The following is a 26,126-nucleotide window of genomic DNA, read 5'->3' on the forward strand; positions in this document are numbered from 1 at the left end:
TGTAATATTTAATTCAATTATGTAATGATGGTATCAGGTATGACTGGCAAGAACAGATTTGAGGATAAGCCAACTGCCTCTGGGTCAGAGGACCATCCCGGGGAGGGCCGAAGAGCCCGGCCGCTGACCCCACTGTGGGCTTGTGCGTGGACCTCAGCCCGCCGCAATGCTGCTTAAGTGGAGGGCCTGAAAGAGGCCTCTGCTGTAAGTGTGAGCAGTGCATAAGCATCGTACATAACAGCACAAAGGAGCATCTCTAGTGGTAAGAAATTGTTTTTAAATGCATGTATATGATGGCAAAAATAAGTAAAAAGGTAATCATGTGGACAGCGTCTGTGACAGCGTCTCTCAGTGACCCAGTTCCAGCGACTGGCAGAGTAAGAATGTCCTTGAGGTCGGGAACATCTACGTCCAGTTCATCAGACCTCATCTACGTTCAATTCATCAGAGCTGAGGACGTGGAGGACTTCAGGGCAGAGCCATGGGAGAATGGTGCTCACAGGTCTGTTAGAACCTTAGGCAATGACGTCATGAAGGTCCTGGAGATTGTTTCCTTAGTGAATCTTTTTGTGAAGCATCAATGTGGAGAGATTTCTTTAGGGAGCAATGCCTTTTCCCCCAGTTTTCTGCATTTGTAAAGTGTAATGCTTCAGTATCCCCTACACAAACGTTACGTCCCTTTCTGACATCTGATTAATCACAGGAATTATTCCGGGTGATGCATTGTATTTTTTAATACTTTTTGATAGAGTCTGGATCATCTTTGCGATAAAATAAGGATGGTCAGGACAGAACTTTTAGTTTGACGTTGGAGGGTATTTTTATGTTTCAAGATAATTTTTTTAATGTTTGGGTAAATCACTACCTTTAAGCCAAGTAGTGAAAATAAAATTCATTCAACGCTCAATTCCCGGGCACCCACTACGTGCCAAACGCTGTTCTAGAAGCTGGGCACAGGGCACAGAGGCCTGTCAGCGGCCCCACCCTGCATTTACAGGCAAGGAAGCTGAAGCTTGAAGGGAATGAGTGTCTCAAGGTCGGGCCAGCTGGCACCTGCTGTTTCACCGTGGTTCCTGACTTCCTTAGTAAGGTTAGTTGGTCAGTGAAGTAGGGTGGGCACGGGAATTCTCGGTACTTTCTGCTCAGTTGTGTTGTGAACCTAAAAGTGCTCTAAAAATCGTCTATTAAAAAAAATCCAACAGTGTGGAGTTCGAGTGAAATTAGCCAAATCAATGTTTTAATGATGGGTTAGAATCTTCTGTGCTTATTATTTATATGTCTGTGTCATATATGTATGACATATGAAGTTCTCAATCAAAATAATTAATCAACAATAAGAGGAAACAGTTCAGAAAAGAAGATGAGACAGTCGGGTTTAGACGGCAGGCCACCCTACTCTGTGGAATAACACAGATCTGAGTTCAGCTACCGACCCGCCGCCACCAGCATAGGGACCGAGAGAGAGATACCTGTCTGGATACAGAGAGCTGAGCATCCTGAGTGTGACTGAAGCACCACGGAGAACTTGAAGGCTGGGCCAGGACTCTTGGCATGGTCTCTGCATTGTGGCGGAGGGAACTCCAGGGGCCTCCTGGACCGTCTTGGGCGCCCTGGGATTCTCAAGGAAGAGCAGACCTCTCAGGTGAGATTCCTGGGTCCAGGAGCATCAGCACCCCTGGGGGGCTTGTTGGAAACGCAGGGATCCCAGACCTGCAGGATCAGAATCTGTGTGAAGTGTGAGACTCTCTGCTGAGGACTCACCTGGAGCAAAGCAGAGCCTGCGGACGTGGGCTGGACCAGCATCCCCCAAGGTGTTCCTTGACCGTCCAGAGCGCCCGTCTCCATGGGGCCCGATGACCAGATGGCGTTAGCCACTGGGCGTCCCTGTGGACAGCCGCCCCATGGGTGCAGGAGGCCCTGGATTTTAACACTGCCCTGTTTACTGGAAGCCACACCATCCTCCTTGAAGTGGCCGCTCCGAGACTTACCCCAGGAGACCGGCTTTGTGGGCACAGAACCCAAGAGCCAAAACAGTCTTATCATAAGACACTGAGATTACTGGGTGAAAGGAGCTTTTGATCTTATCTGAAGCAGGCTTGTCTGCGTAAACTGCTACTACTGGAGATGTCTGCTCCTTTAGATTAAGTTTCCTGTGGCCCTGCTTTGGCAACTCGGAGCTCTGTAAGTGCATTGTGGTTTACGACTACTGTCCTCAAGACCCTCTCGAAAGCAAGGAGCCCCTGTTAGCATGTACACGTAGCTAGGATCCCTCCCCCAATAACCTCTAATAGTAATGATACCTCTTATTAGTGCTTGCCGAAGACCTCACAGCTAGAAGTGATGGAAGTGGATTTACATCCAAGTCTGACCCCAGAGCTTTTGACCATCATTCTATAATGCTTCCGTGCACGTGCGCCTGGCACTCTGCTAGGGTCAGAGCACGTTTGCTCCTGTAAGTGCCCCAAGTCATCCCGTCTCCCACGTGGGGTGGTGCTTCCCAGGGAGAGAAGGGTGGTGGGGAGGTTCTGAGGTTCTGGGCACCTCATGCCTTTGCAACCCTGAACCTTCACCCCCACCCCTGCATTAGCAGCCCCCCTCCTGACCTTATTCTCAGCCACAGATGCTGACGTTAACGGGAGCAAGCGTGCAGAGACAGAGGATGGCGCAGCAGCTGGAAGTCCTCCCGAGAATTCGGTAACTTGGCCCTTGCACGACTCCCGCGATGAGAAAGGCCTGTGTGATGGTGAGAAGTCACCAGAGGTTTGGGGACATCCATTCCTGGTCTCCCCGGCGCTGTTCTCTGGAGGCTGAACTGGGAGCCCAGCCCATCCGCAAGCCCCCAGCTCGTGGCACCGGGCTCCATGGAGAGCAGTGCCCTGGGGGGTTACTGGCACTACAAGAGCAAACACTAGTCTCGATACAGACGCACAGGCGACGGCAGAATGATGGCTGCGACTGGAAACGCTGGTATGGAGCTTGCAAGCGTTGGCGGGTGAGGGAGGAACCGTGCACTTGTTTTTCTAGATTCAGACACTTCTATCAGATTCAGGGTTGACAAAGGAAGGCTAGTTATGTGGGGCATCTCCTCTGGGATTTCCTCTACAAATATCAGCCGGTCAAGTTCCTTCTGTGCAAATCATTTTGAGCATTTATCCTGCTTTTCATTAACATAGTCTCTCCTGGGCCATCACCCTAGCCGCTCTCCTCTGAAACATTTCACAGGGAAGAAAAGCTCAGAAGGGGTGGGGGAAATACTGCATCTTTGTGAAGGAGGTAGAGTTTTTATTCTGTCTCCTCTGGCTGCTATATATTATTATATGCTATATCCACATCCAAGAAACTTTATTTTTTCAGTAAAGAACAAAATAAACAGATTTACAGATATAGAGAACAGACTTGTGGTTGCCAAGGGGAAGCGGGGTGGGGGAGGGATGGAGTGGGAGTTTGGGGTCAGCAGATGTAAACTATTGCATATAGAATGGATAAGCAACAAGGTCCTACTGTAGAGCACAGGGAACTATATTCAATATCCTGTAATAATCCATAATTGAAAGGAATATGGGGAAAAAAGGACAAAATAAAGCTGAGATTAACTACTCCTAGGTTAAAAAGCCCCAGAATCTCAAGGGAGATCTGAATTCTCTCTGTGGCATGCTCTACACGATGCTATGCTTGTTATCCCGGTGCTGGGCCAGATACTAGATAGCACGAAAAGGTAAACTGTGCAGGAGATGTGCTCACTGCAAAAGACACTTATCACTGAGGACCCGTCTCTTCCAGATGGAGGGTTTGCTGCAGTTGGAGAGGGCTGGAGGGGTGGTTTCCACCACCACCCTCTCTTCTGGGAGAGCATCTTTTATTTCTCTGCCAGGTCAGGTGGAGGGGGACGAGGGATGGGTACCCCACAGCCCTCTTCTGCTGCCGCCCGCTTCCCCCAAACGCCACCTTTTCACAGTTTGTCACTCGATTTGTATGCACACATGGGCCACTCTTTTGGATTCTGTATGCGGTGCCCATCAACCTGTCTCCAAATCTATTCGTTCTTTGTACCAATACAATCCCAGCACTTGGTAGGCAGACGTGGGACACTCAATCAACATGCCTTAAATAGAATTAATTTCATGCTCTGAGGGGGGAAGTAGGGATTTTCTGATTTTGGAGAGCCTTTGTTTCTAAAGTAATGAAAGTGAGGGTACAGAACCACATACCAGATAGAATCTCAGCTATGAAAACACACACACACACACACACACACACACACACAGCTTGTGCACACATGCAGGAAAAAAAAAAGACTGCAGACTATCACCATAGTGTTAAAAAGGATTATCTCTGGGTAGTTGGAATTTAGTTTCTTTCCCATATTTTTTCAGAATGGCTATGGGAATCTATATTACTTTTGTAATCAGAAAAAAATAAACATTTTATTTCTTCTATAAAAGTACCCTTGACACTGGTTAATTAAGTAATCATCAGGCAACATTTTCAGAGGAATTAATGAATGAAAGCCTCGGAGAAGTAGCACCTGAGCTCAGTACCTGAGGTTTGGGAAGAGACACGGTGACAGGGCAGAAGGGAGGGCCATGGTCCTGTAGGACAGTGTCACTGATGTCACAGCTTTCTTACTGTGTGTTGAGCTAAAGAAACCAGACACGAAAGAGTACACAGTCTATGGTTTAATTTATGTGAAACTCTAAAACATGCAACAATAAGCTATGGTCATAGAAGTCACTAGTGATTTCTGAGGAGGGGCTTTGAATTGACTGGGAAGAGGTGTAAGGAACTTTCTGAGGTGCTGGAAGGGCTTTTATGTCTTGATTGAGTGGCTTATGGGTTATAGGTAAGCATTTGTTGAAGTTGAACTGTACCCTTAAAAAGTTAAAAATGAAATTTTAAAGTGTGTATTTTATTGTGTGACTATGATACAGCAATTTTTAAAAAGGATGTAAAATCAATATGAATGGACACCTCTCTCAAAAAGAAAACAAACAAACAAACAAAACCCCACCTGAATAGACACCCTGACTTGTAATTCACCTGAAAACTGCATCAGTGAATTAGAGGAAAAGCAATGGAAACCATAAGAAGGGATAAAATTTGAATCCAGAGTAACCAGTACTTGAATATTAGGACTTTCATGAGGAGAGAGAAAAGAATAGAAGAAAAAACAATGAAAATATCATTAATTTTTTTCTGAGTGGAAAGGGGCCATTGATGCCAAGTAGGAATAATTTTTTGAAAAACCAAACACCTGGATGTCGTCTGATGAAATCTCTTAATTCCAAGGTCAAACAGAAAAATTTATAAGACAGAACCCTCCACCCCAAAAACCAATTACCCTCATAGAAAAGAGAATCAGACTTACCTACAACGTCAAGCACTAGAAGAGAGTGAAACAATATTCCCAGGGCCCTGAGAGAAAGAACTGTGGGGTCGAATCCATAGCCACCCAGCTTGGCCTTTCACGTGTGAGGGCAAAAGAGTCCCGGTCGGTGGACCACCCACACCTCTCCTGTGCTGACAGCCAAACACAGTTATTAAGAGAGTTCTCTTAAAGCTCTTTAAAGTTCTTAAAAGTTTAAAAGTTCTCTTCACAAGAAAAGAAATGTAACTATGTCTGCTGACAGATGTTAACTAGATTTATTGTGGTGATCATTTTGCAATATATACAAATACCAAATCATTATGTTGTACATCTGAAACTAATACGATGGTAATTGTCAATTATACCTCAGTAAAAAACAAAACAAAACAAAACGCAGAAACTAAACAACCTCCAGGGAGTAAGTGAAAATGCACCAAAATAAATAATTCAGGAAAGAATGAAGGTAAGAAACAGTGTTAAACAATAAAAGCTATAATTAAGTTTAAATCATTATTGATAACAAGGTTGTTAAGTTCAGTAGATTCTTTTAAGCATTCTTAAAATAAAAGAGGGATAAAGTAAAAATTAATAATAACATAAACTCAAACATTTAGATGACTTCAACAGAGGTATTTCAACCCAGAGAGGTAGAAAAGAGTAAAAGTATGCTAAATATTGCACTTTTTGTGAACTTGGAGGAGTTATATACAGATTGTTTAATTCTTGACATTGATGAAAAATACACGTTCATATATGTTTGTTAGAATAGAAATAGGATTAAAAAAGCTTCCAAAAACCGGGGGGGGGGGCGGGGGCGGGGCGGTGTGGGTTACAAACTGTGTTCATCCCAACAGATGTGCATTTCACCGCAGTCTCTGAGTGCCAGGGGTGGGTAGAGATGTGTACAAATGAAACAAGAATGGCAGAATGCTGCCCATTGTTGGAGCTGGTCGACAGGAACACGCGGGTCATCATCTTTATTCTGTTCATTTTATATGTTGAGTTTTTGAAAATTTTAAGTATTTTTTCCTATTTCCTTCACTCCAACTGGGTCTTTAGTTTGCATTTCCTCTCTCTGAGGCTTGTCTGGGAAAAGAGCCAGGCCAGCAGCCCTTCGCTGCCTCTGGCATCACGGGACAGGAGCCTGGTGTTCTAACTGTGAGCGTCTGGGTCACGGGGCAGAGGCCAGGGTGCAGACTCAGCCTCCAACTCACCCTGAACTCTGCCTTTGCAATTTGCAACCTGTGGACAACTTGAAGCAGAGATGCTGGCTCCTCCGTGCGCCCGACCCCGAGCCCTGCCAGAGGGGCGCTCACCAGATGTTTGGTGAATGAATAAATGAATGAGTTAACAGGAGAGTTAAACCGATAAATTATCATTGAAACAGGCTATAGACGTTTCAAAAAATAAGCATATTGTAGGCAGAACCCAGTTTATAAATGGATTGTACTCCAGAGATTTATTTGTCAACTGTTTGGATTTTTTGATGAATTTCTCCTGAGTGGTGAAGTTTCTAGATCAGTTACAAAAGATGGTGGCCTATAAGTCACAACATGTAACATTGTCTCCTTGGAAAAATGCATTTGAGATCCAACTCTGGAAGAGTTTGCTGCAAATGTGCAAATATTCGGTATTTACTGAGAGGCAATGGCCCCAAGCAAGAAGGCAAAAGAGCCTCCTAGAAGCTTCTCCTCTCCCAGCCTGGGTAGATGTTCTGTTTCGTGCTCTCTGTCCCTGTCATCACTGGGGGAGCTTCAGAATTTCTATCCAGAACAGGGCTTGGGGGCCTTGTCTAAAACAGTAGTAGTTTATACTTAGATCACAGGTGTATTTGGAGTTGCTTGCGGAGGGTTGCAGAAGCCCCCTATCGCACACCTTGGCGCTTTCACTACTCGTATACAGCAGTCATGATTATTGCTTTAAAAATATCTATCTTCCCCAGCAAAACGCCTGCCTGGTGAGGCAAGTATCATGTCTAGTTTTCTCCCCACACCAGGCAAGCACTCAGGACGCTACTGTTGCACGCTGAATAAGGCACTGCTGTCCGAGGGGAGCCTGCAGGGGCTTCTGGATTCCCAGCAGGATGCGCTGCTGGCGGCTGGGCTGGGCCTCACGCAGGGGGCACCGGAGGCTTCGCCCGAGGTATTAAAGGAAAGCGCTCCAGGAGATGGAGGGGGACATATAGCCCCCTGAATAGTCACCATGTGCTACGAGCTAGAGGTCTGATGGATGTTATCTCATTTTACTCTTACAAATTATATAAGGGAGAATTACAGAAATATCCCCATTCTACACAGGGGCAAGCAGAGGCTTGGAGTATGGTTCTGCTTGGAGATAATAAAATACACTAACTCACTTAAGGTACCTAATACCCAGTGTCAGTCGACACTTTCAGTGGAAAGCTTTAGAAATATAATATGTCTAACCCTTGCTGATTCTTTGCAATCCCTTTGCTTCCTGCTGGATGAAAAGGACATGTAGGAGCCATGTGGATGGTGGGGAAGAGAAGAGAAAATCAATGTATCAGAGGAAACCATGAACGGACGCGAGACTGCGTTTCATTCTAAATTTATTTCCTAACTCATCCCAGCCCGGCAGCTGAGCTATTAGAAGCCTGCAATGTTGGCTGGACGCTTGGACCTCTCTCACACTGGAAGTATTTCTTGCTAAAATAGCAGTTGCACGTGCCTCCCACAGAGAAGGACAAGACCGCCAGCCTGAAAGCAGCCTGAAAGTTTACTCAATTCCTGCGTCCGAGGGTCCTTCTGACTCTGCCATTTTCTCTTTTTAAATCCTATTAAGGTAAGGCAGGAGCAAATTTTACTGTAATAGGAAAAAGCCCCACCACAATCCAATCCTTGGGCCTGTGGTTTCAGTAATTAGCTCAATGTGTTAATGAGAGTCTTCAGGGAGAACAACATTAATTAATGGGTGAATTTCACTGTAATAAATGTATAGGCAATTTTCTAAATGCAGATGGCAGAGTCTGCCCTGATGGTCTACCTAGAGCCACTCAACATGGTAAGTGTCGGAGGAAAGTGGTTAATTTGTAAAAAGCTTCATGATCCTGATTAGAAGGGAAATCATGCTGATGTTTGCTTTCCAATGTATTATTCGTCTCTCCTGGGCTGAGAACCCATCCTGCTCCCACCTCCATCGTGTCCTAAGGCTTTGTGTTGCTCCTGTTGTCTTGAAGAGGGAGACACTCCTCTCTTCTTCCTGGGGGGCTGGGCTGGACATCCCCCACTTTGTGGGCTTTCTCTCCTGGTCTCTAACCCCTAGGCCAGCCCAGGGGTCTTTATCTCCTATTTCTCTGAATACCATAAATGGTCAGAATGTGGTCCAGGCGAGATCAAGACACTTTTAGAAAAGATGCCTTCCAGGATATGTGACACTCCAAAGCCACCATTTCCTTAAGAAATCATTTGCTAGTAGTTGGTTACAGACATTTAAAAACACCGGTAAGGACAGGGCACTGAGAGAAGAAATGAATTCCTCTCTTCTTCTTTTTTTTTAAAATTTTTATTTATTTTTTTTGGCTGCGTTGGGTCTTTGTTGCTGTGCACAGGCTTTCTCTAGTTGCAGCGAGCGGGGGCTACTCTTCGTTGCGGTGCGTGGGCTTCTCATTGCGGTGGCTTCTCTTGTTGCGGAGCATGGGCTCTAGGTGTGGGCTTCAGTAGTTGTGGCACAAGGGCTCAGTTGTTGTTTCTCGCGGGCTCCAGAGCGCAGGCTCAGTAGTTGTGGCGCACGGGCCCAGTTGCTCCGTGGCATGTGGGATCTTCCCGGACCAGGGCTCGACCCCGTGTCCCCTGCATTGGCAGGTGATTCTTAACCACTGCGCCACCAGGGAAGCCCTCCTCTCTTCTTTTAATTAACCCTCTGGATCAGGTTTGCCTTCAGGCTTCACAGTCAGGCAAACCTGGGCTCCGATTTGAAAGTGTGTTTCCAGGCTTTGGAAAGTGGCTGTCTCCTCAGGATTTATTGAGCACTTTCTTGGACACGCCACTGGGAAGTCACAACTACAGTACAATTCAACTGCTCTGGATCAATAAACTTGAAAAATTACAAGAAGTCAGAATTCATTGCCACCATTATCTCGACGATAAAATCTGTTTAACAAATCCTCTGTGAGCGAGACTCAAATTAATTGGAAAACCCAGTTAAATGGAAATGACTTGGCTTGTGATTTGGCGTTTTAAGAATCAAAATGGGAAACTGCTGGACGATCATTGCCGTTGCTTTGGACAAAGATAACCTGTTTGCACCTGGACCAACTCCTACTTCACTGGGTGTTTCCCACACTCACCGGAGACACTTAGTCACCATCGTGTGCCCCATAAACCTGGGACGATGTTCAGAAGATGACTTGGAAGGGCTGTGAACTCCTCTGAATGGACCCCACCTGCCCATCTTTGACATCCCCTGAAAGGGAGGTAAAGCATTACATTCTGGGGACACTTTTATGGACATGAGGTGGGATTCTTTTTCCCCCCTCAGCCCACAGTGAGTAGTGAACTAAGGCAATAAGACGTTATATTCTGATAAATAGACTCTGAATCCAGCACAAAAATCTGGGACAATCACAGAATTCGTATGGTCCTGGAATCAAAGGGTTTTTTTTAAGAACCGAAATGGAATTTGGGATTATCAAGTGTTCACAGCCCGGACGAGAAGAGGCGGCCTGGAGGGGTTGTGATACTTGCTCCAAGCCAGCTGGATAGAGCAGAAAGAGGCCCAGACCCAGCTCCCAACCTCCGGAGGAACGCAGGGTCTCCCTGACCCGGGAGGGGGGCCGAGGCTGCCCGCTTGCTTTTCTCTCGCCGGCCCTGCGGTGCGCACACTTCTGGGGCCTGGCCCTTAATGCACTGGCCTCATCGCTCCAGGCCTGGCCAGAGTCTAGCCTTTGAAGTCAAGAGGTTGCTACATTTAGACAAGAGCAGCACATTTAGCAAAGTGAAGAAACTAGCATGGCCACGCAGGGGCCCCCCGTGGCTTAGCCAGATGTAGTTTGTGTGTCCGCTGCAGCTGCCCTCCCAACGCCTGGATCCTGGGACGGCAGGAAAGTAACGATCCGCGTCTCATTTCATGTGTGAGCGGAGAAGAGAGACGCATGCCTGACTCCCTTCTGTGACACTGGTTATTGGGAGTGGAACACTTAAAAAAACAGTGCTAAGGAAATTCTTGCCAAGAATTAGAAGAGAGAGTGTGTGAAGGGCCAGGGGTCCATAACCCCTCCTCGCTGCCCCCCGGACCCTCGGACTAGAGCCAGATGCGCCCCGGTCTTCTCTGCTATGAGAAAGCAGGGACCACTGACACGCAGCCTCTTGGCCGGGACTGTGTCACATGCTTGGTGGTCTGTTCTGCACAGCCCCCCCGCCCGCGTGAGCGCTGAGAGAGGGAGACCATTGCCCTTCCACGCCTGGGCTGCGTTCAAATACCACGGAAACAGCGTGGACTCTGTACACAGCTGCGCGGGGTGCCCAGTGGGTGATCTTTGTCCTTTCCATAATTCATTCCCTTATTCAACACATCTGACCGCTTTCTTTCCACCAGGCGCTAGCGCTGGGGATAAGACAGTGAGGAATGGGGAAGCGTTTCCTGACCTCACGGAGCTTGCGGTCCAGGGGTGGAGAGCAAGTCAAACGGTAATCTCCACGGTAAACTGATTAAGTTATAAGGTCCCGTTTGCCTCGTCTGGTCAGTACACCCAGCGCTTTGTTACGGTGGCTCTTGGGTGCTAAGGGGACAGGTCAGTCTTGCCGAGACCGGGACCAGGGATCCAGCCAGGCCACAGGCTCTAAGCGGCAGAGAGACCAAGGGTGGCTTACAGACTCAGAGCACCCAGGTTACAGTCTGGTCCCTGTCCCTCACCAGCTGCGCGACCTTGGGCGGGTCAGCTGCGCATGTCTGAGCCTGCTTCCTCGGAGGTAGAATTGAGTCTAGCGCTCGGCCTCGGACGGGTCGATGCCTGCGCTGGTGCCCAGTGCCAGGCGCGGTGCCTGGCACATAGGAAATGTTAGCTGTTGGCTTGCCAAGAGTTCTTGGCTGGAAATTTAGTTTGTTGAGGGCAATTCAGTTTATTTGATTAACAGTAACAACAATCTAGGCAGATAGAGGGCCTGGGAGGCTATCGGGAGAATATGGCAGCAGAGTTCAAAAACTAAGACTGGTCTTAGGCAGGAAGGGCAGGCAGGCCAATGGCTGCAGCAAACGGAGGGGTGGACCCAGACCCCACAGCTGCCTCTGTTTTGCGTTTCCTGAGACCACGGACTGGGAGTGCACGGGACATCAGGAGAGGGGCCTGTGTTGGAAGCTACTGTGAGTTCTGAAATCAGAAAGCTTTCCTGACTTTTCCGTCTTGTTCACCTTTGGGCAGAAAAACTCCGCCAAGGTCACGCTTACTCCTGTGTCTGAACCTGGCTATTCAGAGGAAGACAGGACCCAGTGTTTTTCTCTAATTTTCACTGGAAGTCATAAGGAGTGAGGACGCCTGTCCTGGGCATGTCTGTAGGAGAGTTTAAGTTCATAGTTTAGGTTTTAAAACTGTAATTTGAGCCCATTAGAGAGAGATTGGGCTACTGACACACACGAGAAAACAGTGCATTAGCCTATTTCCTTCCCGTAAAGACCTGTAAAAGCCAGTGTGATTTTTGCAGAATGAGGTTATTGCAGCGAGTAATCGGCTCGGGCAGCACCAGAAGCCCTGAAATCAAGCAGACGGGGTCAAAGCAGGGCTGTGTGCCTGAGAGTGGGAGCCGGGAGCAAGGCTCTGTGCCTGGTGTGGAATGTGAACGGATTTATCTGAATATTCACTGTCACTGGGTGGGGTTAGGATCAACCCCATTTTATGGATGGGGAAGCTGAGGCTCAGGACCCCGGGATTGTGCTCCCTGGCATTGGGAATGGAGCAGCCTGAGAGAGGAAAAGCTTCCTCCCAATCGAGACAGCCCGGGTTCGAATCCCGCCTCTGCACCCACTGGCCAGGTGACCTTGGGCACATTCTTGACTTGTGGGACCTCAGTTTCCTCATATAAGTAGCCTTGCCTTGTGGGGCAGCGGGGAAGGTTAAAACAGAAAATGCGCCAGCCTGCTTAGCCCTGCTCCTGGGTCTTGACCTCAGAGCTGCCCCTGCTGCCCTTAGCATAGCGACATGGAGGGGACCTCAGTCTGCTCAGCACAGGGACAGGCACAGGTGCAGGAGGCCTGCAGTGTGCTGCCACTTCCGCACTTGGGGAGGCCCCGCCCAGATAGAAGGGGGTGCCTGGCGACGCCAGGACTCTCCCGGCCCCTCCACATACCAGCTGGGCGGGCCCCCTGTCGCCCCCAGCTGCTCTCACCTTCCAGCATTACAGCTCCTTGCAAACACCACCCCCCGTGGGTGGACCTTCCATGGAGCAGCTTCCAGCCCATTTCCTGGACTTTTGCCTTTGGATCTCCCGGCTTCCTCATCTGGAAGCAGAGGTCATGAAGTGGCCCACCCTTTGGGGAAACTTTGAGTGTAATTAATCTAATTGTTTAGAGTGCTTTGAACTCTTGGGGGTTATGGTTTATCATGAAGATTATCACCATTGGGATAGCAGATATAATTAACTCACCATATACTTTGCCCAGGAACCATGTCTTTGAAAAACATTATTTGTAACTTTACAAATTGGATGGCCCCATCCTGGTCAGCAGCCAGCAGCGGACTCTTGAAGCAAGTCCCGGGGGTCCTGGACTGGTGTCTCTGAGCATTCCAAAGGGGAGTGGGGACAACTTTCCTTCCTGAGGGCCCTTCGCCCCAGTCAGTAAAACCACAGCAGCACAGACTTCAAATCAAAGCAGGATCCTGTCTCAAAATCGCTCTTCTTAAGTTGCCAAAGCCGGATGGCAACTGCACCCGCAGAAAGTCCCTTTCTCTCCTCCTTCCAGGTCCGTGGCCCACCTGCATTTTACCTCTTCCGAAATCACTGCCGTTGGAAAACCCATTTTGATATCCTTTGAAAGAGCATTTATTTATTGAATGCTAACTCTGTTCTAGGTAAAAGGGAAATGAGACATTCTCTCTGTCTTTCATATGGTCGGTTATGGCTGTGGTCACAGAGGGGGAAGAAGCACACCATTTGGGGTGGGAGATGGGGGAGCAGCACGGATGAGAGACGGGAGGGTCACTGTGGAGACTAGCATGCGGGTTTGAAGGGGATGCTCAGACCGTCTTTCCTCGCTTTCAAGGTCTCAGTGGCCCCCTGAGGCAGGAGTTATGCCTTTTCTTAGAGGGGCCCCAGTTTTGCAGTCCCGATGCTGAAGAAGTCTACCAGTGACCATGGTTTGAAGTTAGCAAACACAGGCAGGCGGGGGACGCGCGCGGGGAGAGGCAGATGGGATCACGCACGCGCACGCACGCGCACGCACGCACACTCGCACGCATGCGCACGCACCCTGCGTACCTGCGCAGGTGTGGAGCCGCAAAGTGGTCCAGTGGGAAGGATACGTACGAGCGAATCAAGACACCAGCGATCGGCTCTCACCTCTGCGACGTGGATCGTGCTTCTCATCTGACCATCGGAAGAGTTCGTCTCCCAGGTCCCCTCTGCCTGATTCCACATTTTACGCACCTTGGCAGGTATCACGTTTTGAAGCGAATGCACTCGCAAGTCTTATGTAATGTGGTTTGCCATGCGCGCTGTTCCTCTTCCTTTTTGGGTCCTCTTCCCTGCCTTTTCTTAATCGTTCTGTTGTTGCTTGAAAGCCTCACGTGCTCCGAGTTCTTCAGAAATGTGGCAGTGTGTTTGTGTCTCATATGTTAGGATCCTGAAGGACCGCACGCTCGTCTCAGCTGGAAGAGGGGCAGGCAGGTGGGCCTAGCCAGCGGGCGGTTTTTGAGTGGTGTCCGCAGAGCGGTCTGCTAACGACCCCGGTAACAGAAGGCAGCATAGCCGCGGGAACACCGTCTGCTACCCTGAGAGGCCTCATGAATCCCCTCCTGTTTAGTAACTGAGGGTACGCGGCTCGCGGCCGGGCCTCTGCCCGATGCAAAGCGTGCAACTTGCCTCAGGCAATGAGGGGCTCAAGAGAGCCCGGTTGTGTGACTGTGTCTTCTTAATAAATCACTCACCGCAACTGTCAGGGACGTTCTATCCCATGGATGTCTGATGTAGGGAAAGCAGCCCTGGGCTGTGGACAGCCTTGGAGGAATTTGGTCCTAAAACAATGACCCAGAAGCAATCAATGACATAGCTGTGTTAGGGAGATGGGCCTTCCATGGTGTGGCTTTGGGCAACTCAGAAATCACAGATCCGAGCAGTGGAAGAAGAATTCCCAGGTTCAGACCAACAAGCTGTTGTTAACACCTCTGGCTGGCACTCCTCCGAGCCCAAGGATGCCGCTGCAGAAGGCTCTGCGGGCTGGCGTCCCCGGGGAGGGGGGGTGGACCGGAGTGCACTCCAGTGCCATCTACTTGGTGATTGTCCAGCTCTTTCGAGGGTGTTCTCTGCAGAGCTTTTCACTGTGTGCTTTATTGTCTTGTTTGGAGCTCCTTTAAATGAAGACAATCCATGCCAGCACGGTTCTCTCATTGTTGCCTCTGGTCTGTTTACTCCCAGCTCTCTTTAGGGAGGAAAAGGCTGGAAACTGCATCCTAATGGCCCAATTAGTCCTAATGCTGTGCGGTGTTGACTGTTTAGTTACCACCATATTGTGTACAGAACTAATTGTGGTGAAAGCAAATGAATGGTCAGGAAACAAACAGGCTACTAGAAAATAATTACTTGGAGTGTATCTCTTTAGTACCTGTGCAGCGGATTTCATTATAGTCAACAGCCTCTAAGCTGCTCGAAATAGTGGTATTTGTCATTTTCATAGAAACTTGATAATGACATTAATTTATCTTAATGGCCTGTTCTATTGTTATAAATAGTAAAATTAGCTTAAATTGTCTTGCTTTTGCTGGTTTTGGATGGCTGCAGAGGACCCCACAGCAGCCGACGAGTAGATAATTTGGTGTACTTGACAGATTTCCAATAATTTGTTATGCGGAACATGAGTAATGCTAGTACCATTAATGTTCATTTTCCTCTAAATTCATTACTGCCCTTTTCCCTTTTATCTTTTTTAATGTCTGGGCCATTTTTCTATATTTCAAGTGGAGCCACAGAGCCTATTCATATTCAGCCAGCTATTAACATTCTGCACATAGCGAACATCCCATAGAAAACAACTCTTTATGAAATGATGAGCCTGGTCGCTCTTTATGACAGAAAAACAGGCAGAAATGGGGGGCTTACTGGTATCAGGGCCTGGGTGTAATTAAGTCAAATGTAATTTTAAAGAAATTTAAATGTTTTCATTTTATGGCAAAGGTAAAATATACTCAAGGGAGAATCTAAGAAGGTGTAAATGCATTAACCACACCTCCTCCTTCCTCCCTTCCACATCACTCCTGTTTCAACTTCCTGGGGCATTTTAGCAAAGGTGAACAGGCAGTGTTCCCTAACAATTCGATTCTAATTAATCCCTAAGAAATGTTACGACTGATTTAATTTCTGTAAGCAGATATGTTGACGTAACATCTGGAACAAATGCGAAGGCTATTTATCATCGGAAAAACTCCTACGATTTAGTTTGTTCGCTCTTAGTTCCAGATCTTTGTATTTCCCCCATTGACTGGGAAAGACCACAAAATCAGCTGCTTCTGTCCCTCAGCATTTTCTAAGTGTATGTCCTCTTCTTTTGTGTCATGATGTGAAGGCTCTCAAGCAATAGTCCAATTAGAGCTTTTTATCAGTTTAATAATATACGTGTTATGGCTAACATGGAAAAAAAAGTGTGCACTATTTATCCAGGACAAGAGAAAGGCCACTGCCACTTGAAGTGGGTTTCTTTTTACAACCTGGGCAGAATAGACATTATTTCTTAGCCTGAGTGCCGTGACCCACCCCAGGTTGAAATGCCCATGTGGGTACAGTGAAAACATGAGCATGTTTGGTGAGAAATAGGCTTTTCTATTATAAGCTACATCTTTTAAAAAAGGGAACTTCACCAAACAGAAAGATTGGCTTTCTTAGGATGCTTGGTTCTCAGCATAAGGGAGATGCTCCTTCCTGTATCTGTGCAAAACTCATCCCAGGATTCGTGGTTCCGTTGGGAGCGCCAAGGGAAGAAGGGGCATTGAATTTTAAAAATGAGACCCTGGACACATCTGTCAAACCAAAAGTCCCCAAAATGATGACTTTCACGCTGAAATAGCAAATCCACATTTAAAGAACTTTTCCTGTCCATGAGACAAAATTATTTCTTTTCTCCATGGATACAAACAGATTTTGAAATCAGCCTGTTCAGTAAAATCACCCAAATGTACTCTTGAGTGTATGTATGCCCAGGCCCTGCAAACCTTGGGGAGGAATGAAGGATAATGTACTAATAATGTGATGTCTCAGAGGGGCAATTCATGCAATATTTATCCTAAAGCAGAAAATGTGTCTGTCTGCCTTGTTCATTTATAAAATAATAGTTTAGGGGAATTAGGTACCAGCTAAATTCCTTAGTCAATGTGGTTGGTTTCACCCAGAGTCCATTAGACTAGGTTATGTATCTGCTGAGGAAGACACAGCCTGTCAGCAGTGCATAATGGATCATGAAAGATAAATGGAATTAGGCAATTGAATAATTAGAGTAGTGTCCACCAGAGCGGCTCTAAGTAAAGGGCTGCAGGGATTTCCATTAGAAACCTCCATTTCAACGGTTAGAAATCCATCTGGGAAAATTTGGCTGGTGCTGAAAAGTTAGAGCCCGGTGGGGAACTAAGGGGAAAGAATCTCCCCAGGGAGTGTCCTGGTACCCAAAAGCCAGTGTTGGGTGGTTTAGGAGCCAAGATGCTGGAGAGACTTGAGCCTTGCCCCCTTCCTTCACCTAAGTAAGTCTCCCAAGCACCAGGCTGGATGGAATTGAACGTTTCCCTGGAGAGGGGGAGGTCTGATCTGCTCCTCTGTCCTCAGGCTTGGAGCCCTTGGAGATGCCTTAGGGAAAGGCTGTGCTGTGAAGGCCGTACCCTGGGATTGTGCAGTAGACAGCCTACACAACCGTGCTCTGCCGCCCTCCAAGGGCCACACCTCCAACACTTAGCACGGAGCCTGGCACGTAGAGGCTGCTCAGAAATATCTGATGATTGAACCACAAATGATTATGACCTTTACTAAATCCAGTGAGAAAAAAGAGAAGACAAATTGCTAACAAAGGTGGTCCCAGGCTTGGAAGACAAGATTAGAAGATTTTCTGCAGATGCAGTATGAGAAGAGAGTAAAGTCTCTGGGTTATTTTTAAGAAACCCAGAAAGCATTTCCTCACTCGGGATTTATTAAGCAGCTACAGTGTGCTGGGATACAAGACGAAACACAGGCTCCTGTCTCAGCAGCTTTGTGTCCACTGGGGGGACGGGCGTCATGCTGGAAGAGGGGACTGTCCCCCAGCGCAGGGAGCTTATGCAGGAGCCCAGTTGGCCTGGAGGCCCCGAGGAGTCTAGGCACATCCGTGTGCCCTGGAACCTGCACAGACATTCAGAAGCCTTTTTGTCCAATAGGATCTAGCTCTATTCCGAAAACTATTGCTGGAAGGAAAGAAGGTTTTTATTAAAGGTGTGATTACGTATGGAGGGAAACACAAAATCCCCTGGCCCAGCTTGGCCTCTGATTGGGTGTGGAGCCAGGGGCAAGTCAGTGACCGTCTTTAAGCCCAGTTTTCTCGGCATCTGTAGGGTTGACAACGGCCAGCTCTTAGAGTCCCGGGATCTAGTGAGGAACGAGGGGCCTGAGTGTGCCGTGAACGTGGAGTCCCAGTGGATACGGTCTGGTTATGCCCATCACCCTCCGCTGGACATGCACACAGGTCCGTGCAGCTCTCCTTCATCAAACACACAGGCATCTTACTGTCCACCGCACGTGTTTGAATTTGGTCGTGTTGCCCTATTTTATAGAGAATGAGACTTAAGAAGGTGCAGGAATTTGTGCTAATCTGATGCCTGGTAACTGATGACACGGGTAGGACTCTAAACTCAGGTCTGCCCAGCACAGAGGCCCTTGGGCCTCGGGGTTTGTTTGGCCTGCACAGAGGGGAGGTCCTGCACGACAGGGGACGTGCTGGCCACCTGCGTACGACAGTGTCCACGTGCAGAGCCCCGCCCTGGTGGAGGTACACGCAGGCACAGGTGCCCCCGGGGGGCTGCCGCTGGGGGGGCGTTCTCAGTGCATGCGGCCAGCCTCCTGCACACTTTTCATCCTGCAAAACCCAAACCCTGCAACTCCCTGTTCCCTTCCTGCCCAGCCCCTGGCACCTGCTATTCTGCTTTCTGCTTCTACGAACTTGACTACTCCAGGGACCTCATACGAGCGTAATCATGCAGCATTTGTTCTTTGGTGTCTGCTTATTTCACTGAGCATAATGTCCTCAAGCCTCATCCATGGTGTAGCCTGTGTCCAAATTTCCTTCCTTTTTGAGGCTGAATAATATTCCACTGTGTGTTCACGGCACAGTTTGCTTACCCATTCATTCCTCGATGGACGCTTGGTCTGCTTCCACCTCTTGATTGTTGTGAACAATGCTGTTGAGCACGTGGGGGTACAGTGATCTCTTCAAGGCCCTGCTTTCAATTCTTCTGGGCGTATACTCGTAAGTGGGACTGCTGGATCGTACTGTAATTCTATCTTTAATTTTTTGAGGAACCTCCACACTGTTTTTCATAATGGCTGCACCATTGTGCATCCCCACCAACAGGGCACAAGGGTTCTCATTTCTCCGCATCCTCACCAATACTTGTTATCTTGGTTTATTGATGGCAGCCATCCTAATGGGGATGAGGTGGTATCTCACCGTGGTTCGACTCATCTTTTAAGACCTAGGTTAAACCGCTTCTCTACTGCCAGAATTCTCCCAACTTCTTCAGACAGAGTGAGCCTCCCGGGTGCACCCCTGACACCTGTCCCCAGCTCAATTATGCTTTATGAGGTTCTGTATTTATTTGTTTACCTGCATCCCCCACAGGATGTTGAGTTCCTAGATGGTGGTCCCATTTAGTCAGTGAGGTGTTTTCAGCGTCCTGTACGTAATAGTTATTCTAGAGATGTTTGTTGAATGAATTAAAAAATGTTTTGTCACTCATATTTAGTATAACATTTTGTTGATTTACCGGTTTTAATTTTTTTAGAGCTACACCTTACATAAAGTACACACATCTTAAGTGTACAGATCAATGGATTTTTAAATATGTTTACACCTGGGTAACCATCTGTCCAGATCAAGACAGAACATTTCTAGCCCTTGAAAAGTTCCTTTGGGTTCCTTACCAGTCAAATGCCCACTCCCCAAAGTAACCCCTGCTTTTATTTTTTCACCCTCGATTGCTTTGCCTGTTCTTGAGTGCATATAAATGGACCCACAGGGTACCTGCTCTTCAGTACCTGACTTCTTGCATTCAACCCAGTATTTGGGAGATTCATCTTCACTGCTGTGTGTGTCAGTGATTCATCCCTTCTCATTGCCGAGGAGTATCCCATTGCGTGAATAACCGCGGTTCATTTAGCCATTCTCTTGTTGATGGACATTTGGGCTGTTTCCAGTTTTTGGCTATTGTGATTAAAGCTGTTACAGACATTCTCGGCTCTTGCAAATAGAGATGCTGTAAGTATCTTATACACGTCTTTTGAGGAATGCTCCTCTTGTGTTCTCATTTCTCCTGTGTCTGTGCCTTTGAGTGGAACTGCTGGGCCATCTTGTACGCATATGTACAGGATTAGCAGGTAATGCCAGCTTTTCAAAGTGCTTGAATGAATTCACACTGCCGCCAAACAATGTGCGAGAGACTCAGGTGTTTCCTAGCCTCATCTATGCTTGACATTGTCAGTCTTTTGACTTCATTCATTCTGGTGATTGCACATAGCTTTTTCATGATCTTTTCCCTGATTTCAATTTTTCTTTGTACCAAAATTTTATTTTTATACTGATATTTAAAAATTTGTTTGTCGCAATTTCTTCTGTTTATTGAATGTCAGACTTCACCTCCTTCTGCATTTGAGATAGGAATTTAATTTTTTTAAAGTTTTTTTTTAAAGCAAGGCTTTTTAGAAAAAATTAAGTGTAGTTGATTTACAATGTGTTAGTTTCAGGTGTGCAGCACAGTGATTCAGATATATATATATATATATATATGTATATTCTTTTTCATATTCTTTTCTCTTATAGGTTATTACAAAATATTGAGTAGAGTTCCCTGTGCTCTACAGTAGGTCCTCGCTTATCTATTTTATAATATAGTAGTGTGTATATGTCAATCCCATCCTCCTAATTTATCCCTCCCCCCACCCTTCCCCTTCGGTGACCATCAGTTTGTTTTCTATGCCTGTGGGTTTTAGCAGGGCTTTTGAAGCATAACTGTTTGAACAACTGGGTTGAAGCTCTGTCCTCACTGCAGGGTGAGCAGAGCAGTGTGAGGTCAAGACACTGGGTGTGGACCGATGCTCCGGGCGTGAATCCCACCTGACACCAGAGCTGCTGTGTGGTTTTGGGCCAGTTCATACACCCTCTTGGTGACGCAGTTTCTTCATCCATAAATAGGGAAAGTAATAGAACATGCCTCTTGAAGTTGTAAATAGGGTTAAACAAGTTATTGCACTTTTAGAATAACCCCTGGCAATAAGTAAGTTAATACTTATTAAATAGTAACTATTATTGTCACTCAGTTTCTTCAATGGCTTTTATTAAAAGTTGCTTCCTTTCCTTTTGTTTTCTTATTCCAGGTTGGTCCTAGTAACAGCTCTCATAAGGTTTAGGCATATATTTGGAATCTATGCTTTGTTTTGTTGGTTACTTTTTTCTGTTCTTAAGCCAATGTCATACTGTCCTATTAATTGTCATTTGGTAATATATTTGAGTGAGTTCTCCTGATTCCGCTTGTATTTTCCTTCCCCAATGCAGTGTTCTTGCCTACTTATTTTTCCAGTTGGATTCTTAGTATAATTCCTGTGGAAATTTCTAATTAGTTTTTGAACTGTATAATTTTTAATTAATTAATTTTTAATACAATTTAAAGTTACTTTCCATTTACAGTTATTACAATATATTGGCTATATTCCCCATGGAATATATGTACAATACATCCCTGAGCCTATCTTACACCCAGTAGTTTGAACTTTATTTATAACTAACTACAGGAGTTTTTTGATCTTTACTGTGTCAGATCTTCATAGCCTGAAACAGAACCCAGCACCCAACTTTTTAAAACTTCCTTTATTTCTCCCACAAGAATTTTATAATTTTCTTTCAACAGATCTTGAAATCACCACACCAGGTTAATTTCCAAGCATATAAAGAATAAAGCTTTTGTGAATGGGATTGCCTCATTTACTATGCCTTCTGTTTATCTCCCATGTATTAGAAAGTCATTGATTGTGGTGGATTTCTGTCATAGCATGTCACTTTTGGGAACCTATTGATTATCTCCAATAGTCTTCTGTTTGGTGGGGGAGATAGCAAATTATAGTGGGTAGAACATGGGCTTTGGAGCAGAAGAGCCAGACTGTAGATATATCTCCTCTCGTGACTTGTGTGAGACACTCTGGGCAAATTGCCATCTTCTCTGAGTCATGGGGGTAATAATAGCTAGGGAGGACTTGTGCTGGAACTCTGGAACTTCTTTCTTTCTTGAAAATCACATAAGCTGCTGGGTAGATACCCAAAAGAATTAAAAGCAGAGTCTCAGAAATATTTGTACCTGACATTCAGAGCAGCATTATTCACAGTTAATCAAGAAGTGGAAGAACTCAAGTGTCCATGGATGATGGATAAACGAGATGTGGTCCATCCATACGGTGGAATGTTGTTCAGCTTTGAAAAGGAAAGAGATTCTGACACATGCAAAAATATGGATGAACCCTGAGGACATTATGCTCAGTGAAATAAGCCAGTCACAAAAGATGAATTCTGTGTGATTCCACTTATATGAGGTACCCAGAGTCATCAGATTCATAGAGGTGGAAAGTAGAGTTGTGGTTGCCAGGGGCTGGGGAGGGGGGAATGGGGAGTTGTGTTTAACGGGGACAGAGTTTCACTTTTGCAAGATGAAAAACATTCTGGAGGTGGATGGTGTGTTGGTTTTACAACAGTGTGAATGTACTTAAGGCCACTGAACTGCGCACTTAAAAATGGTCACGAGGGGAAATTTTGTTATGTGTATTTTATCACAATTAAAAAAATAATTCTTAAAAAAAAATCATGCAAGCTGGAGTTGGCATTCTGGAACCACATCCTTAGCAGATGGGAGTTAGTGCAATGAAACACATGCTATGCATCAAAAAAAAAATATAGGGCTCAAGTCCACGAACAAATGTTTAATTGTGCATGTTTAATATCTCCTGGTATGTAATAAAAGGAATCATATTTGTTCCTTCCTTAAGTTAGCAGGCTGGGGGGAAAGTCCTTTCATGACCTGCACCGGGGTGGAGGTGGAGGGAGGGGTACCAGGTGAGAGAAAGGAGGGTGAGAAGCTGCAAGTGTAGAATAATCGTGTTTATAACATTAATAACGGTGACACCAACAGGTAGCCCTTAATGACTCTTTGTGCTAAACATTTTGAAATCATCATTTTATTCAATATTCATAGCAACCGGGACTTCCCTGGTGGTCCAGTGGGTAAGACTCCATGCTCCCAATGCAGGGGGCCCGGGTTCGATCCCTGGTCCAGGGAACTAGATCCCACATGCCGCTGCAACTAAAAGATCCTGCAGGCTGTAACTAAGACCCAGCGCAGCCAAAATAAATAAATAAATATTAATATATATATATATATATATATATATATTCATAGCAACCCATGAAGTAAGAATTATTCCAGTTTTCCCAGCAAAAAAACCTGAGGCTTAGTCGGTCAGTGAGGAGGAAGCAGCCGTATATTTGCTGTTTCTGCGAACAGGCCTCTTCACCCTGCAGGGGACATAGAGTTGTTATTTCTTTTTTTTCTTTTTTTAGTATGGGTTTTCTTTTTTAATGTAAATTTATTATGAATATTTTAAAATTTTATTTATTTATTTATTTATTTTGGGCTGTATTGGTTCTTTGTTGCTGTGCGCGGGCTTTCTCTAGTTGCGGCGAGCGGGGGCTACTCTTCGTTGTGGTGCGCAGGCTTCTCATTGCGGTGGCTTCTCTCGTTGCGGAGCTCGGGCTCTAGGTGCGCGGGCTTCAGTAGTTGTGGCTCACGGGCTCAGTAGTTGTGGCACGCGGGCTCTAGAGCGCAGGCTCAGTAGTTGTGGCTCGTGGGCTCAGTAGTTGCGGTGCACGGGCTTAGTTGCTCCGTGGCATGTGGAATCTTCCCAGACCAGGGATCGACCCCGTGTCCCCTGCACTGGCAGGCGGATTCTTAACCACTGCGCCACCAGGGAAGTCCTGGAGTTGTTATTTCTGAGAAATCTTTACCGTTTTCCAATTAAAGACGACAGAAGGGGTTGTTCTCCCCCAGATTCGGTTTGACAGATCCCATGGAGGAAGGACCTGGCTTGGGTCACATGTCCTATCCTGAAGAGATGACTATGGTCACAGGAGGCATAGTGATATGCGGCCTCGTGAGAGACGGGGCCCTAAAAACACCCTTGTCTTGTTCCTGACTTTAAGGGAGAGGCAGCTGGCACTTCAGCGATGGCCACAAAAAGAAAGACTTGGAACATATTTTAAAAGACCAGAACAAATGGAGAAAAAATGAAGTTCATGGGCAGAAAATACCAATACTGTAAATGTAATATTGTAAAGATGTCAGTTCTCTCTGAGTGAGCTCAATGCAGTGCCAGTCAAAATCACAGCAGTCTTTTTCAAGGAACTGAGCAAGCTGCATCTAAAATTTTACGTAGGAGTAAAGAACCAAGAATAGACATAGAATTCCTGAAGAAGAAGAAAACGGAGGGACTTTCAGATCAAATATAATGTCTCATTATATAGCTATTATCATAGGAACAAAAATGAAATTGCATTTGTATCTGACACCATGCACAAAGATCACTTCTGACAAGGAAAGACTTAAAACGTGAGAGGCAAAACCTAAATAAATGAGTGGATCATCGTAACATAGGCATAAGGAAGAATTCCTTCCAAAAGTTCCCCAAAGTACTAATTATAAATGAAAAGACTGGTAAGTGCAACTACATTAAAATTAAGACCTCCATTCATCAAAAGACAACATAAAGGAAATTTATATGAAATTCACAGTGGCATCCTGGCTCAGCTCTTGAAATGGCAAAAGGACATTGCTGGGAAGAGTGGTGAAATCTGAATGAAGTCTAGAGTTTAGTATATAGTAACATATACCGATGTTGGTTTCTTTGTTGTGACGAATGCTCCTTGGTAATGTTCCCCAATTAGGGGAAATTGGGAGAGGAGTAGATGGTAATTCCTCTGCAAGTCTTCTGCAAATCTAAATTATTTTAAAATAAAAAGTTTATTCACAACCTGGGATTCGATGTTTATGATATATGTAATCAGTAAAAAAGTAATTTTAAAGAATCACAAAAAAATCAATAAGAAAAAGTCATACCACCCAACAATAAAATGGGCAAAAGTCAAGAAAAGATGTTTTTCAGAAGAGGAAAAGTAAACAGTAAATAAACTTAAGGCAAGATGACAATCTCATCTTTTAAAAAAAATTTTTTTTGTATCGGGGTATAGTCGTTCTACAATGTGTTAGTTTCTACTGTACAGCGAAGTGGAGTTCCCTGTGCTATACAGCAGGTTCTATTAGTTATCTATTTTATACATATTAATGTATACATGTCAATCCCAGTCTCCCAAGTCATCCCCTCCCTTCCCCCCTTGGTGTCCATACGTTTATTCTCTACATCTGTGTCTCTATTTCTGGCTTGCAAACCGGTCATCTGTACCATTTTTCTAGATTCCACATATATGCATTAATATATAATATTTATTTTTCTCTTTCTGACTTACTTCACTGTGTATGACAATCTCTAGGTCCATGCACATCTCTACAAATGACCCAATTTCGTTCCTTTTTATGGTTGAGTAATATTCCATTGTGTATATGTACCACATCTGACAATCTCATCTTAATAAGCAGACAACTGTCAATTAATGCTACAGTGCCATCTCATCTCAGCAGTCCTCTTATAAACTGCTGGTGGGAATGTAAAATGGTACAGCCACTCAGTGAATAAGCTGCAGGCCCAGCAATTCCTTTTCTGAGTACATGCCCTAGAGTTGCTCTTGCTTTTGCACTTGGACACCAAGAGGCAACTGAAAGGGTGTTCACAGCAGCATTGCCCATAATAGACAAAAACTAGAAACAACCAAAATGTCCATTGATAGGAGAATGGATAAGTAAATCACCCAGTGGAATATTATACAGCAGCAAAAATGGATGACTGTCAACAATATGCAAAAATAAGGATGAACTTTAGAAACAATGTTGAATCAAAAAAAAGTCTCAGATGAGACAACATATGGTATAATATTTCATGAAGTTCAAAATCAAGCAAAATTCAACTTCATATTAGAAAACTGTAGGACGGTAGTTACTCCAGGGTTGAGGATGAGAGAGGGGTATGGGTTCAGGGAGGGACACTCAAGTGCTTTTAGTGACCTTGGAGACATTCTGGTTTTCAGGTCAGGTAGGTTCATGATGTTCATTTATTATTTTTTGTCTCATGTTATCATGTGCATTATTTTGTATCTATTAAATGTTACCAATTTGTTTCAAATTTAAAGATAGGTTAAAAAAAACAAGCAACAGACAGAGCAAGCA

At 45.6% G+C, this 26,126-nt stretch overlaps 1 long non-coding RNA gene across 2 annotated transcripts in view; it reads left to right on the plus strand.

Moving 5' to 3' along the window:
* Positions 1 to 26,126, plus strand: part of LOC309615472 — an 80,158-nt gene that overhangs the window by 17,131 nt on the left and 36,901 nt on the right. The window contains exons 5-6 of one of the 2 annotated variants that reach the window (XR_014236844.1): positions 13,277 to 13,385; positions 13,577 to 13,967. The exons of the other annotated variant lie outside the window; for it this stretch is intronic. This is a non-coding gene — a long non-coding RNA (uncharacterized lncRNA). The remainder of the gene's footprint in view (positions 1 to 13,276; positions 13,386 to 13,576; positions 13,968 to 26,126) is intronic. 2 annotated transcript variants of the gene reach the window in all.

This window comes from Balaenoptera borealis (assembly GCF_965194805.1).
Source record: "Balaenoptera borealis genome assembly, chromosome: 18".
Classification (NCBI taxonomy): Eukaryota; Metazoa; Chordata; class Mammalia; order Artiodactyla; family Balaenopteridae; genus Balaenoptera; species Balaenoptera borealis.